The sequence below is a fragment of the Galeopterus variegatus genome, unplaced genomic scaffold, assembly GCF_000696425.1.
Source record: "Galeopterus variegatus unplaced genomic scaffold, G_variegatus-3.0.2 Scaffold10759, whole genome shotgun sequence".
Classification (NCBI taxonomy): domain Eukaryota; kingdom Metazoa; phylum Chordata; class Mammalia; order Dermoptera; family Cynocephalidae; genus Galeopterus; species Galeopterus variegatus.
Window position 1 is genome coordinate 31,073 of NW_007736870.1, and position 13,648 is coordinate 44,720.

The 13,648-nt window shown below is 38.8% G+C and overlaps 2 pseudogenes; one reads left to right on the top strand and one right to left on the bottom strand.

The window, feature by feature from the left end:
- LOC103610208 overlaps positions 1-685 on the bottom strand; it is a 1,210-nt pseudogene extending 525 nt beyond the window's left edge.
- Positions 686-12,220: 11,535 nt separating this feature from the next.
- LOC103610209 lies at positions 12,221-13,440 on the top strand (annotated as a pseudogene).
- Positions 13,441-13,648: the final 208 nt, after the last annotated feature.

Sequence of the window (13,648 nt, forward strand, 5' to 3'; positions counted from 1 at the left end):
TAAAGACAGCATGGAGAATCAGCACATAGGAAACAAAAATCAGCACAACGTCTAAGACCACTTTTGACATTAGGACGAAAAACCCATACCAGATGTTTAATAGAGCGTCATTACAAGCATATTTGGCCAAGCCAATATTTTCACATAAGGAGAGTGAAATAACATTATTTTGGCAGAAAGTCAATCTTTTCAAAAAAACTATCATGGGGAGAACTGTTCCATAACTTCTCAGAAAGACAGTCACACTGATTTCCCCAATCATTGTATGTGTAAGAATAATGGTGTATCTCAGGGGGTAGCATATGGCAATGTAGTGGTTAAATGCCATCACCAGCAAGATCCCTGACTCAGAGAGGTAGGTGAACTGGAGGAAGAAGAGTTGAGTGATGCATTGATCCAGAGAGATCTCCCCAGCATGGGGCCAGAAGATGGCCAATGCCTTAGGAATTGTGGTGGTGGACAGGACAAGGTCTGCTCCACCCAGCATGCAGAGGAAGAGGTACATGGGTTCACGGAGGCTGCGTGTAGTAAGGATAATGAAGATGAGCAGGCTGTTCCCAAGCAGAGAAATGATGTAGGAGATGAAGAAGGGGATGGAAATCCACAGGTGCTGATCCTCTAGGCCAGGGATGCCCAGCAAGTAGAAGACTGTGTGGCTAAAACCAGTGTGGTTTAAGGTAGCCATGCCTGGGGAGACCTTTTAGGTCCTCATCTCCTATCCACAGGGGTAGAGAAAAATACACATTTCCTTTAATATTCTTGGTGACATCACCAGGAGCTTTTGGCATATACCACACTCTCCATCGTTGATATTATAAATAAGAAGAAATATGCAAAGATGAAAGGAGATGGTCTGTGTCCTCGTGAGTGTCAGCCAATTACAATTATCTGTGGCTAGTCAAAGTAGGAGATGTTATTGTATGCACTTTATTTATAAACAGAGGACCTTGAATACACAGAGGAAATCATTATTTGTGTCTGGGAAAGCTGTGAGAAAATACTTGAACTTGCCCTTGAAATTGAGTAATTTATCATAAAGTGAATAATGAAGAGAAGAAATGCAGCATAAGAAAAGGTAAGTACACATGTCAAGGCACAGTTTATTCCTGAAACTTTTTAGCCCAGGGTGGCTGGTCTAGAGAGTATTGGAGAGAGCAGGGGTGGTGTGCAGGTGGGTTTATCCTGATTTTCAAGGTCCTTGATTACGACTTCACCCTTAGACCCCATAATTTACATAGAGGCAGCTCTCAGATGTCATGAAGGCAGTAGGTTACATGATTACTCTAGTTTAGAAAGATTACTTTAATCTTTCTAAACTAGAGTGGATATTTATTGGAACATTAGTTGACTGAAGAGGCTGGAGACTAAAAGGCCAGTGGTGTTCCAGGAATGAAATTCATCTGAGTGTAATACATTCACAGGAGGATAAAACTAATATTTATTTATTTATTTATTTTTTCCTTTTTGAGACTGGCCGCACTGCGCTCAGCCAGTGAGCACTGTGAGCGCACCGGTCATCCCTATATAGGATCTGAACCCGCGGCAGGAGCGCTGCTGTGCTCCCAGCGCTGCACTCTCCCGAGTGCACCACGGGCTCGGCCCAAAACTAATTCAGATTATATGAATCACTTGCCAAATGTCACAAACCAATAATTGGTAAAAGTGATGTTTGAATTCTCTCTGACTTCAACACATGGGTCTTACTCACTTATAAAGAGGGTGAAGAGACCTTTAAGAGGTAACAGTGACTGGGCCTGCATTCCTGAGATGGGGTACACCTTGTGCTCACAGTTTAGAAATGACTGAAATTAGAAAAAAAGAGTTATTATTTCTGGTGGGGAATTGCAGTCTTTGATATTTGGAAAACTTTTTGCTGGTGGATGTTAACATGCAACTTCATCATTTACTTCCTAGAATACTTTTTCATTTAGTAGCTTAATCATTCTATAAGCATATTCTGCACAGTGACAACTTTTATATGCATCACGCTATGTGTCTGAATCCTAACTGGCTTATGGCTGGAGAGAATGGTGTACAGGTAAGCAAATATGTTTAATAAATGTTCCAGGTGGAAAGGGCTCAGAGAGCATCTTCTGAGAAGAGAGACATATCCAGTCCCATTTTTACTGGAATGGAGAAATGGAGTCAAATAACAAAATACCCTCCTCATGGTGTTTCTGAGGATATTAAATTAAGAAGTTTGTTTATCTAGCTCATTGGCTAAGATAAATCTTATGCTCATTAACACTTTTTCTCCTGTTCCAGTTCCCCCTCTTGGTGCCCTGATTTTTCTTTCTGAGGAAGAAAATTGGCTCCTAGTTCTCTTCGCAGACCTGCCAGATGTCCTGGCTGCCTCTACAAAGCCCCCTCCAATGTCCAGCTTGGGTCAGGTGATCGCAGTTCCCTGCCATTCTTGGGGTTCCTTTCATAGTTTTCCAAAAGGGGTCTGCGATCTAAGTTGATATGTTTTATATTTTCTCATCTTCAGTCTAATTATTAGGGAAACTACTATTTATTGTTTCCTTTCCATTACCATCTAGCCCATATACTCTCAACCTCCCTTCCCAGACCTCACCTTGCATTCCTGCTATAACCAAGCAGATTTTTGCCTCTAGTCTTAATACTTTTTGAACACATATTTCAATAATCTTCAAGGGTCTTGACACCTCTGGCCTGTATGAGAAATTCCAGCCTAGTTCTTATCTTAATTCTGAAACCAGTTCCACCCACAGATGTCTAATTCACTCACTAGCCTCAGACTGAGACTGAGAGTTCCAGAACAGACACTAGGTCTGTAATAAAATTCAGCTTGTTGGGAGCCAAGAGTTGGGCTATTTATCCTCTTTTATGAGAGTGATCGAGGGAACCACTTACACCACGGTCTCCAGAGAAACAGCTATTTCCACCAGCCTTGCCCTCTTTCCAAATGGGCTGAGTCTCTAAAATAATTTCCCACCTCATTTTCTTCCTCTTGCTTCTTTTCTCTCTTGCTTTTCTCAAGACGCTCTGTTACAAAAGCCCTTCCCCCCAATCTAGCCTTGCAACAGGCCTATTTAAATAAGCCCATTTTCAATAGCAATATAAGTGCTTATAATTAATATGTTCCAGTGATTCGTAAAGGTTTATTCTTCATGAAAAATATTACATTGAAGTTATATTCATCTCCCAGGTTTTTATAAGTTTCAAGTTCGAGTCATGGATAATGATGCTTAACTTTGTTGGCTAAGGTATATAAATGTACATGCTTAATGGTTAGTAGAAGAAATGTGAGTCATGTTTACTTTGGACACATTTGCATTACATTACCTATACCTTTGTCTATATTTAAAAAATTTTACTTTGTCTTAATTGTCAGTTTGACTGTGATATGCCTAGGCAAAGCTTTGTTTTTATCCTGGAGGTTTGCTGAGCTCTTTGAATCTGTAGATTTATGATTTTTACCTAATTTGGAAAACTTCAGTAATCATTTCTTAAACAAGTTATTATTATTATTTTTTTATCTCATCCTCTCTCTAATTCCATTTTGGGACCTTATCTACACATCTGTTAGACTTTTTGACATTGTTCCAGCAGTAGTACCTCAGGGTCTCTTCATTTATTTTTTCTGTCCTTTTTCTCTCACTTCTTCAGTTGGATCATTCTATTGATAGATCTTATGGTTCATTAATAGAAGTAGGGTTACCTTGGTCAAAGGGTAAATGAATTTGTACATCTGTTAGATATTAAGGATTCCTTCCACATGGGTTGCACTATTTTTCATTGCCACATGCAATGTATGAGGGTGCATTTTCCCTCACAAACTTGCCAGCAAAGTATGTTGTCAAGCTTTGGAGTATTGTTAATCTGGTAGTTTGGTTGAAGCATGGTTGAGCATCTGCAAAATTGGCTGCCAAGAACTCTTCCCTTGGCTCTACACACACACCGTCTCCTCATAATGAGGTATAGTCTATTACCCACCTCCTTGAAATAGGATGGTCTTGTGGCTTTGACTAATAGAATAAGGTTAATGTTATGTATATGAATTCCAGGGCATATGCTTTAGGAGGCCTTGTAACTTCCATTCTACCCTCTTGGAGGCCATCAGCTATTTTTAAAGCTTATGATAGACAAATGAAGAGATCATGTGGAGAGAGACGACATTGAAGGCAACCAAGGCACAACAGCCAACAACCATAAAGACAAGGGTGTTGCTTTATTCACTTGTTTACACTCTAACCCTTAACTGTGCTTGGCATACCATAGGCACATAATAAATATTTGTTGGTTGAAAATATGATTGAATGAATAAACTAATAATATGAATGATATAATTATATGACTTCAGTTGCTGAGTGTAACTTTTGAGGTGCTTGTAGATTCCCCAGCCAGGGACAGTCTGGTAGTTTTTGAATGTTCGAATGGTGTTGGATGATGCTAGGGGATATGATTTGGGAGACTCTCACATTCAATTTCAGCCAAGACTTTCTCCAGAATTTTCACCTTAGTGTGGTGTGGAATATGCATAAAGCAAATGTACTTCACAGGGCCTGGTTTTCCAAAGCCTTGCCATTTCAAATATTGACCTTTCAAAGGACAGGAAATTTTCCCCAGGCTGTAGTCCCTGTTGTAAGATAAAGAATTGTAACACAGCAAGGTTGCTGGCTCAAAGACAGGTTACTGATTGATATGGAAAGATACTGTGAAATTGCTGTAAGAAGAGAATGTTTGCTAAAATCAAGCTTTTGTTAGTGGATAGACTTAACTTCTTGAAAGTTGCATTATAGAATATCACCTTGCTTTTCTTACTGAACGTTACCAGCTTCTATCGTTAAACTTGTTAAACTGTACTTAGAAAAAACCCCACCTATGTTCTTTTCCTGTAACTTCCTGATCTGGTGAATAAATGCGGAAAGAGAACCCCAATTCATGGTTAGTTTCCCAAATGGAAGGAATGCCTTGCTCTTGAGGGTTCTGGGAGATTAACCCCTTTTGGGGGCTTCTCACTGCTCAGAAGAGATGGTCTTTTTTTTTTTTTTCCTTTTTGTCTTTTTTCGTGACTGGCAATGGATTGCAACCCTCAGTGTCGCGCCCGTATGGGACCGGGACGGGCAACGGGATCGCAACCCTCGGTGTTGCGTCCGCACCTCGCTCAGCCAGTGAGCGGCTGGTCTGTATGTGGGATCCGAACCCTCGGCGGGAGCACCGCCGCGCTCCCAAGCGGCACACTGTAGCAGTGCGCCACTGGGCCGGCCCAGAGATGGGCTTTGAATAATCTTTGGTGGCTCTGTCACCCAGGGGAAAAGGGGTGACAAATCTGTGGGAGGCAAAGCAACATAAATGTGGTTTTTTAAAAAAATTTTAAAAATATTTTTTAAATTTATTTTTTAGTCTTTTTCATGACCAGTAAGGGGATTGCAACCCCTTGGCTTGGTGTCTCCCGCACCGCGCTCAGCCAGTGAGTGCACCGGCCATTCCTATATAGGATCCAAACCTGCGGCGGGAGCGACGTTGCACTCCCAGCGCTGCACTCTCCTGAGTGCGCCACGAGGCCGGCCCATAACTGTGGTTTTATTTTGCATTTTTTTGATGACTAGTGATGTTGAGCATTTTTTCAATTGCATGTCTTTCAAGATTATGTTGATCAATTTTCATAGTTGAACAATCCTTGCATTCTAGGAATATATTCTACTTAGTTGTGGTGTATAATCCTTTTAATATGCCATCAAATTCAGTTTTCCAGTATTTTGTGGAGAACTTTTACATATTGTTCATAAGGGATATTGGTCTCCAGTTTTATTTTCTTGTAGTGTCTTTGTCTGGATTTTGTGTCAGGACAATGTCGGCTTCATGAGTTAGAAAGTGTTCTTTTTATTCAATTTTTTGAAAGAGTTTGCAAAGGATTGGTGCTAGTTTTTAAGGAATGTTTGGTAGAATTCACCAGTAAAGCCATCAGGCCCAGGCCTTTTTTTTTTCAGGAGGTTTCTTATTCAATCTTCTTCCTAGTTGTGCATCTATTCTGATTTTCTATCTCTTTATAATTCAGTCATGGTAGAGTTTGTGTTTCTAAGAATTCATCCATGTCACTTAGGTAATTTGTTGCTGTACAATTGGCCATAGTAGTCTCCTAATCCTTTTTATTTCTGTAGAATCTGTAACAATATCCCCACCTTTTTTTCTAATTTTAGTAATTTGGGTTTTTCTCTCTTTTTCTTGTCAACCTAGTTAAATGTTTGTCAATTTTGTTAATCACCATAAAGACCATCATTCATTTTACTGATTTTCTCAATTGTTTTGCTATTCTGTATTTTAATTCTGCTCTAATCTTTATTAATTCTTTCCTTCTGCTAGCTTTCAGTTTAGTTTGTTTCCTTTTTCTAATTCCTTAATTTATAGAATCAGGCTATTGATTTGAAAGCCTTCTCCTTTTATAATGTAAGCATTTATAGCCCTAAATTTGCCTCAGCACTATTTTTGCTACATCCCTTAAGTTTTAGTATGTTGTGTTTTCATATTTATCAGTCTCTAAGTATTTTCCGATTTCCCTTGTCATTTCTTTTTAACCTGTTCATTGCTTAATATTATGCTGTTTAATGTTGGGAGGCATTTAATTACTGATTCAGTCTCCTTACTGGTTATATGTCTGTTCAGATTTTCTAGCTTTTCATGATTCAGTCTTGGTATGTTGTATGTTTCTAGCAATTTACCCATTTTATCTAGGTTATTAGAGTTTTTGGTGTACAGTTATTCATAATATTCTCTTATAATCCTTTTCCCTCTGTAAGATTGATTGTGGTATACCTTCTTCCATTTCTGATTTTAGTTATTTGAGTCTTCTCTCTTTTTTTTTCTTAATCTTGCTAAGGGTTTGCAAACTTTGTTAAACTTTTTTAAAAAACCCACCTTTTAGTTTAATTGATTTTTCCTATTGTTTATTGGCAGGGGGAACTTAGTAAATAAGATAACTAAAAATAAAATTATAGTCAAAGGAGAGGAAGTACATAATTTTTTCCTAGAAATTTTGACTCATGTAGGCAGTGTAAATAGATAAAAAGACATGTAAGTATTCTCATGTAAATATTAAAACATTATTTTTTACAAATCACATAGTTTAAATGACTTGGTTAATACAGTAGGTATTCAAATTCAAGTTTTCCTACATTATGAAGGAATTTATTTTTATAGTCAGCATTTTAAATATATATTGATTTTCAAATTATTTGTGCTGTTTGAAAACGGGAATAATATTTACTAATTTCCATTAAAGTGGAAACAGGAATATCCGACGCTGATAATTTACTTATTGAAAATAACACATGTGCACACTTAATTCAGGGATGGTGTTGCATAGGAGGAAGTGAGATGCTTGGAGAGTCATAAATATATGACTTGTGCGTGTGGGTCAAAGGCGGAGATATTAAAAAGACAGCTCTAAGTATGGGCTCCTTGGGGTAATAACAGCCCCTGAGACCTGAGGCAAAGATATGAAATCTCAGATCCTTGGTACCTTTGAACAAAGTTCCTATTGTGCCTCAGCCCATTCTAGTCAACAGGAACTCCATTTGAAGCAAGTGAGTAATTTTTTATTGTTGTGGGGTCTAATTTTAGGGTGAAAGAACCTATCCAGATTAGATATTATAGAACCTAAGTCAGGTGGTTGAAAATATTAGGACCATTGTCTAGTGTAGTTTGTAGAGTTGGAGAGACAAGAGCAGTCATATGCTGGAGCCACATTCAGCGGCTGCAAAATCAATTATGTGTATTACTTTTAAACTCAACATTCAGTGACATTATGTTGTAGCTTGAAATTGGCCATGGTAGAAGTATATACGTCATAGAAGTTAGCAAAGCTACAAATCAGGGCTTTGTGTCATTTTATTTATTTATATATATTTTGTGGTAAGCTTGTTTACCAGAACACTACTTTGCCAGACACAAATATGGGCTGAATCAGTAGAGTGGGAAGTGTTGTCTGGCAGAGTGAGGATATTTTGGGCAAAAAGATCCCCTTTAGCCCTCAGCGTGCCAAAGATCTCTGAGGCCCTCCAGATAAGGTTTTACATTGCCCCAGGTCCCAACTACTGTAAACCTCTAAGGCATTTAAAGAGGCTTATTCCTGACTTCCTTGCCCTGTTCCTTTATTACATCCATATGATATTTCTTAAACATTTTGAGGAATTATACTGTGCCTCAGCCTGCTAGGTTCTAAAAATGCACAAAGTAAAAAGACCTCAGAAAATTCACAATTAATTGGAGGATCACTGCCAGGTAATCAGGTATGTTCCTATCTGGGAAAGGTCCTTTGATGATTAGACTCCCTGTGAAAGCTGAGGGAAGATAATGGTTTATGAAGAGATGTATCAGCAGGCATATTATTGACATATTAGACAGATGATAAGAAAGGCCCTGAATAGGGATAGTTCTCTCAACAGCACCAAGCAGAGAGATGGAGATGAATTGTCAGGATGGTAAAGGTGCTTAAATCAAGGCTGTAGAAGCCTTCATGAAACTGCAGAACACACCCTGATGATATCTCCTAGCTATCTTCTTGACCCCAGTCTTGTGGGGGAGGGAAAAAGCTAAAGAAAAAAAAAAACTTCTTGACGAGGCATAATGGGCTCAATTCTTAGGAGAAGCCATGATAAGATAAGAGTAGAGCTGATTAAACAAACTTCCTTAGGCTAAGACTTTATCTGGAGGTCAGGATGTTTGCTACTTAGGCTAAGACTGATTTGAAGGTCAGAATGTTTCTTCCTTTCATGAATGCCTTATGACTTAGGATAACATCTGTAATGCCAATCTTGAGTTGTCTTTGCAGGTAACAAAGAATTACAAACCTGCCTTGAGGCACAAACACCCTGGACTCTAAGGTGCCATGGAAAATCTCAGTCAAGATGCCAGACTTCACCACTGACCAATCAGATTCACACACATTCCTGGGATCCTCACCCATGATTTTGCTCCATAAATGCTTGGGATTCTAAGCTATTGAGGTGTCTGGGGTCTTAAAAAGCTTCTGGATAAGGAAAATGTGGTATATCTACACAATGGAATACTACTCAGCCATAAAAAAAAATGAAATTCTGCCATTCGCAGCAACATGGATGAGCTTGGAGAAAATTATGTTAAGTGAAATAAGCCAGGCATAGAGGGAAAAATACCGCATGTCCTCACTCATAAGTGAGAGCTAAGAGAGAAAGAAGGAAGGAAAGAAAAACCACAGTGATGTGTTGGACTTGCAGAGGGAGAGAGCACACCTAGGGTTGCTAAAGGTGGGGGGAGGAGAGAGAGGGGTCTGGGGAGAGGTTTGTTGGGGAACAATTGCAATTTGAGATGGTAGACACACCGATAGTATTGATCTGATCACCACATCTTGGGCATAGGTGCTGATGGTCAGCTCTGTGCCCCATGAATATGTATAATCAATAAAAATTCTAAAAAATTTATTAAATGTATTAAATTGTTAAAGGTAATATAAAACCAACGTTCTCATTTTCTTATCTCTCTAAGTGAAAGAGTATCAGGTACAATTACTAGTTTGTTACTTTTTATTTATTTTTTATTTTTTGGAATTTGTTTTTAGCCTTAATATTGTCTTTTTGGTGTACATTCCAAAAAGTTGAGAATGAATGACATTAATGAGGGGACACTGAATTCTTTTGCAAGTTAGGTGGTTTCCAGTTTTTTCTGCTTTCAAAAAATTGAACAAAGGCATGATTGTGTTGTCATCTGAAAGATAATTAAATATAATTTTACATAATAAACAATGATGATTTTTGTTTTTTAAAAAAGAATATCTGAAGCTTGATTCCTGGAGCTAACATTATACTTGTATATTATAATTCTGCAAAAAAGCTAACAGAAAATGTGCTAACAGCCATCATCCGTTTTGTAAATTTTTAAGAGTTCTGGCAAGTGATCACTTAATAAAGTAATCATTTCAAAAAATGTATTTCCAAATATAACATTTTTTTCTTTGAAGTATGCAATATGCAAAATAAAATGATTAAAAATTTTGTAAAAAAGCTCTCCTGGCCACCACAGGCTTCTTTGAATGGTATTTAAATAAATGCTAATCTTTAACACTGGAAACTTTAGTGTGAGAGATTTCCTAAATATCTGGACAACAGATGATGGACCCCTCTCGGTTTGGTAATATTCATGAGGCATTTGAGAAGTTATCATAGAGTGACCTTAGGTTAATCAACCGCTCTAGTACATGCAACTTCACCTATAGACTAGACCCCAATTCCTGAGCCCTTTAGCTTCTATCTTCTGCTTCACAGCAGAAAAATCTTCTTTGCCAGGCAGAGGATTCAATGAGCATCATTATCTGTAAGCTGGCCTCTTTGGGCTCTCAGTTTGGTTCATATTCTTCTCCTTTTCCTTCTATTTTTTTTTATTAGTGTTGTGTGAACAAAGCTGGCCATTAAATCTTAATGACATTATAATATATATTTTTATTTCTTCCATCTTCTCCAGGAGGATGGTTTTCCTCAGGGGTGTGTATAGTCTCAAAGTGCTTATGTAGCCACAGATTGACCAGGTGGGAGTTGTCCTCAGTAGGCACATCCTCAAAAGTCTCTACACTGGCACTTCTTTTGCATGATTTCTTTTCAGTACAGCTTCACCATTACTTGGAGGGCAATATAGGAACAGAGATAGGAATGGATTTTTTATACTCCAGAAATTAAATTTAGAGATTAGGATAGTAGAACCTGGACATGGAGGCAATTATGTTTATATGTACCAACTGCGTGCTAAATCCTGAGTCGCACACTGAATAAATGTAGAGATGCTCACAGTTGTTTACATGTGTACTTTACCATCTCTTAGATCCCTGAATCTCTTACTACCTGGGTTCTGCACAAAGCTCATCTCCTGAGAATGGAGATGGTGATATCAATCAAGTTCGACACACAGCCAAAGAGGGTACGAAAAAGAGTAAGCCCTAAAGTTTGATCTTGATAATAAAAAATTTCTTCTACAAATGGTGGTACTAGCTGCTTCAGGGGAACAATGAGCCCTCTGGCTACTACATCTCTCATGTTCTATCCAGAATCTGAAGATATTGTCTCTTCTTTACTTCTTGCCTTCTCTACCAGTCCTTAGCGTTTAGGTCCACGTTCCCTCTTTCCATGTTAGTACCTGGCTCCTCTTCTTCTGCAGTACAACAGAAAACAGAACTATTTATCAACTTCTCAGCCTTCAGCTGCCTGGATACATGGTGCACAAATGTTTTAGGTTTTTACCAGAATTTTATCACTGTTGCCTAAAGGGACATTACAAGGGAACACATTAAATATTGGTGGAGTTTCCAACACAAATAATTTCAATTCCCATATGACATTATCCCTACTCTACATTCTGTAGTAAAAAGGACAGGACATAACTACCTGCTCAGGGGTTGCTTTTGTTCTTTCCTTCCCTGCCCCAGAGTTGTAATCACATGAACTTCTCAATTCCATTCAGTTCAGAAAAGTCTTTTGCCCCTTAATCCATTCATGGATGATAAAAGTATGTGTAGTAACATTAAAAACCTTCAAATCCCGTTCCAGCTATATTCCTTAGAACTCTGACAGATTCTTCAGCCTCAAAATCATATTCTGGAAAACTGGTGATGACAATGTCTACAGCCTTTTGTTGTCAGGAGCTATTCGGGGTGGCATAGGTTACATTTGTCAATGCATTTGATATTGAGATAAAAAAGATTGCTTTCCTGATCCTGCCTGTTTCACTGTGATAGTAACCCACCAATACATCAGTGTACAGTATATTACTAATGTAAAGAATCTTCTGTCCTTTCAATTCTAGTCTTTGCTGGTTTTCCCCCTTCTGTTCTATCCTACGCTCAGCTCCTGGGTTAATATATATAAGATGATTTCCTGTTTCTAAACTCATCATAGCTGGCCATATCCTTACAGATTAAATCCAGGATCCTTAATTTTGTATTCTGGGCAGATATAACTTGGCTTCCATCATTTCTCCAATTGCTCACATTTATAGTTCCACAACCACACAGAGCTGAAAGCTGATTTACACATACTTAGAATTTGCATGCCAAACATTTTCCCATAAACTACCAAATAACCTCATTTCATTCTCTGTTCTTCTACTTATTGACATATTGAATGGCATTAGAAAAGTGCCCAAAGCCCTGGTGTCATAAAAAAATGTGAGTATAATCTGAAATTTCCTTTGTCTCCAGAAATAGGAGGTGAGGTCCTGAAAAGCCTCTCCAAGCATGATTACTTTAAACCACTCTGGAGTTAGCTGCACAGTCTTCTACTTGCTGGGCATCCCTGGCCTAGAGGACCAGCATGTGTGGATTTCCATCCCCTTCTTCATTTCCTATGTCATCACCCTGCTTGGGGACAGCCTGCTCATCTTCCTTATCTTCACAAAGTGCAGCCTCCATGAACCCATGTACCTCTTCCTCCACATGCTGACTGGAGCAGATGTTGTCCTGTCCACGTCCACAGTACCACAGGCTTTGGCCATCTTCTGTTTCCATGCTGGAGAGATCTTCCTGGTTTGCTGTATCACTTCAGTCTTGTTCTCTTCCACTTTCATGTATGAGCCAGGGATCTTGCTGGTGATGTTGTTTGATGACTTTGTTGCCATATGCTACCCACTGAAATACACCACTATTTTTACACATGCCTTGATTTGGAAAATCGGTGTGACTATCTTTCTGAAAAGTTATGGTACAATTTTCCGCATCATATTTCTTCTAAAAAGGTGGACTTTCGGGCCGAGCCTGTGGTACATGCCTTGATTTGGAAAATCGGTGTGACTATCTTTCTGAAAAGTTATGGTACAATTTTCCTCATCATATTTTTTCTAAAAAGGTGGACTTTCGGGCCGAGCCTGTGGCACACTCAGGAGAGTGCGGCGCTGGGAGCGCAGTAGTGCTCCCACCATGGGTTCGGATCCTATATAGGGATGACCGGTGCGCTCACAGCGCTCACTGGCTGAGCACGGTGCGACCGGTCTCAAAAAGGACAAAAAAAAAAAAAAGGTGGACTTTTTGCAAAAGTAACAACCTCCCAAACACTGCTTGTAAGTACGTTGTCCTGGCCCATGTTTCCTGTGATGACAGCCATGTGAATATTTGGTATGGGCTTTTTGTTGTAATGTCAACAGCAGGCTTAGATTATTCATGAATTTTTTCTCCTATATGTTGGTTCTCCTTGCTATTTTCATGTGCCTTCCCTGGATGCTTGCCACAAAGCTTTCAATACTTGTGTCTTCCACGTCTGTGTCATCATCGTATTTTATGGGCCTGGGATCTTCTCAGCTCTCACTCAGTGATTTGGTTGCCACATCTCACCACATAACCAAGTCCTATTGTCCAATGTCTACAGTTTTGTTCCACCTATGCTAAATCCTGTCATTTATGGAATCAAGACCAAACAGATTTGTGACCAAGTAATTCATGTTTTCTTCACAAAGCAAAAATGACTGTAATGATGGAAACTAATATTCTTCTGTATTGTTTATTTTATTACATTGTAAAAATTAATTCTCTTCATGCTAGAGGTGAGCTTTAGCATCAGAATGTGGGGTTGTGTAAATGAGATACTAGTCAAGTGACTACATGTGTTGGTGTCTCAAGAGCAATTTCACCAGGAAGGCATTAGGGCAAGTTTCTTTCAAGGCCTTTTAATTA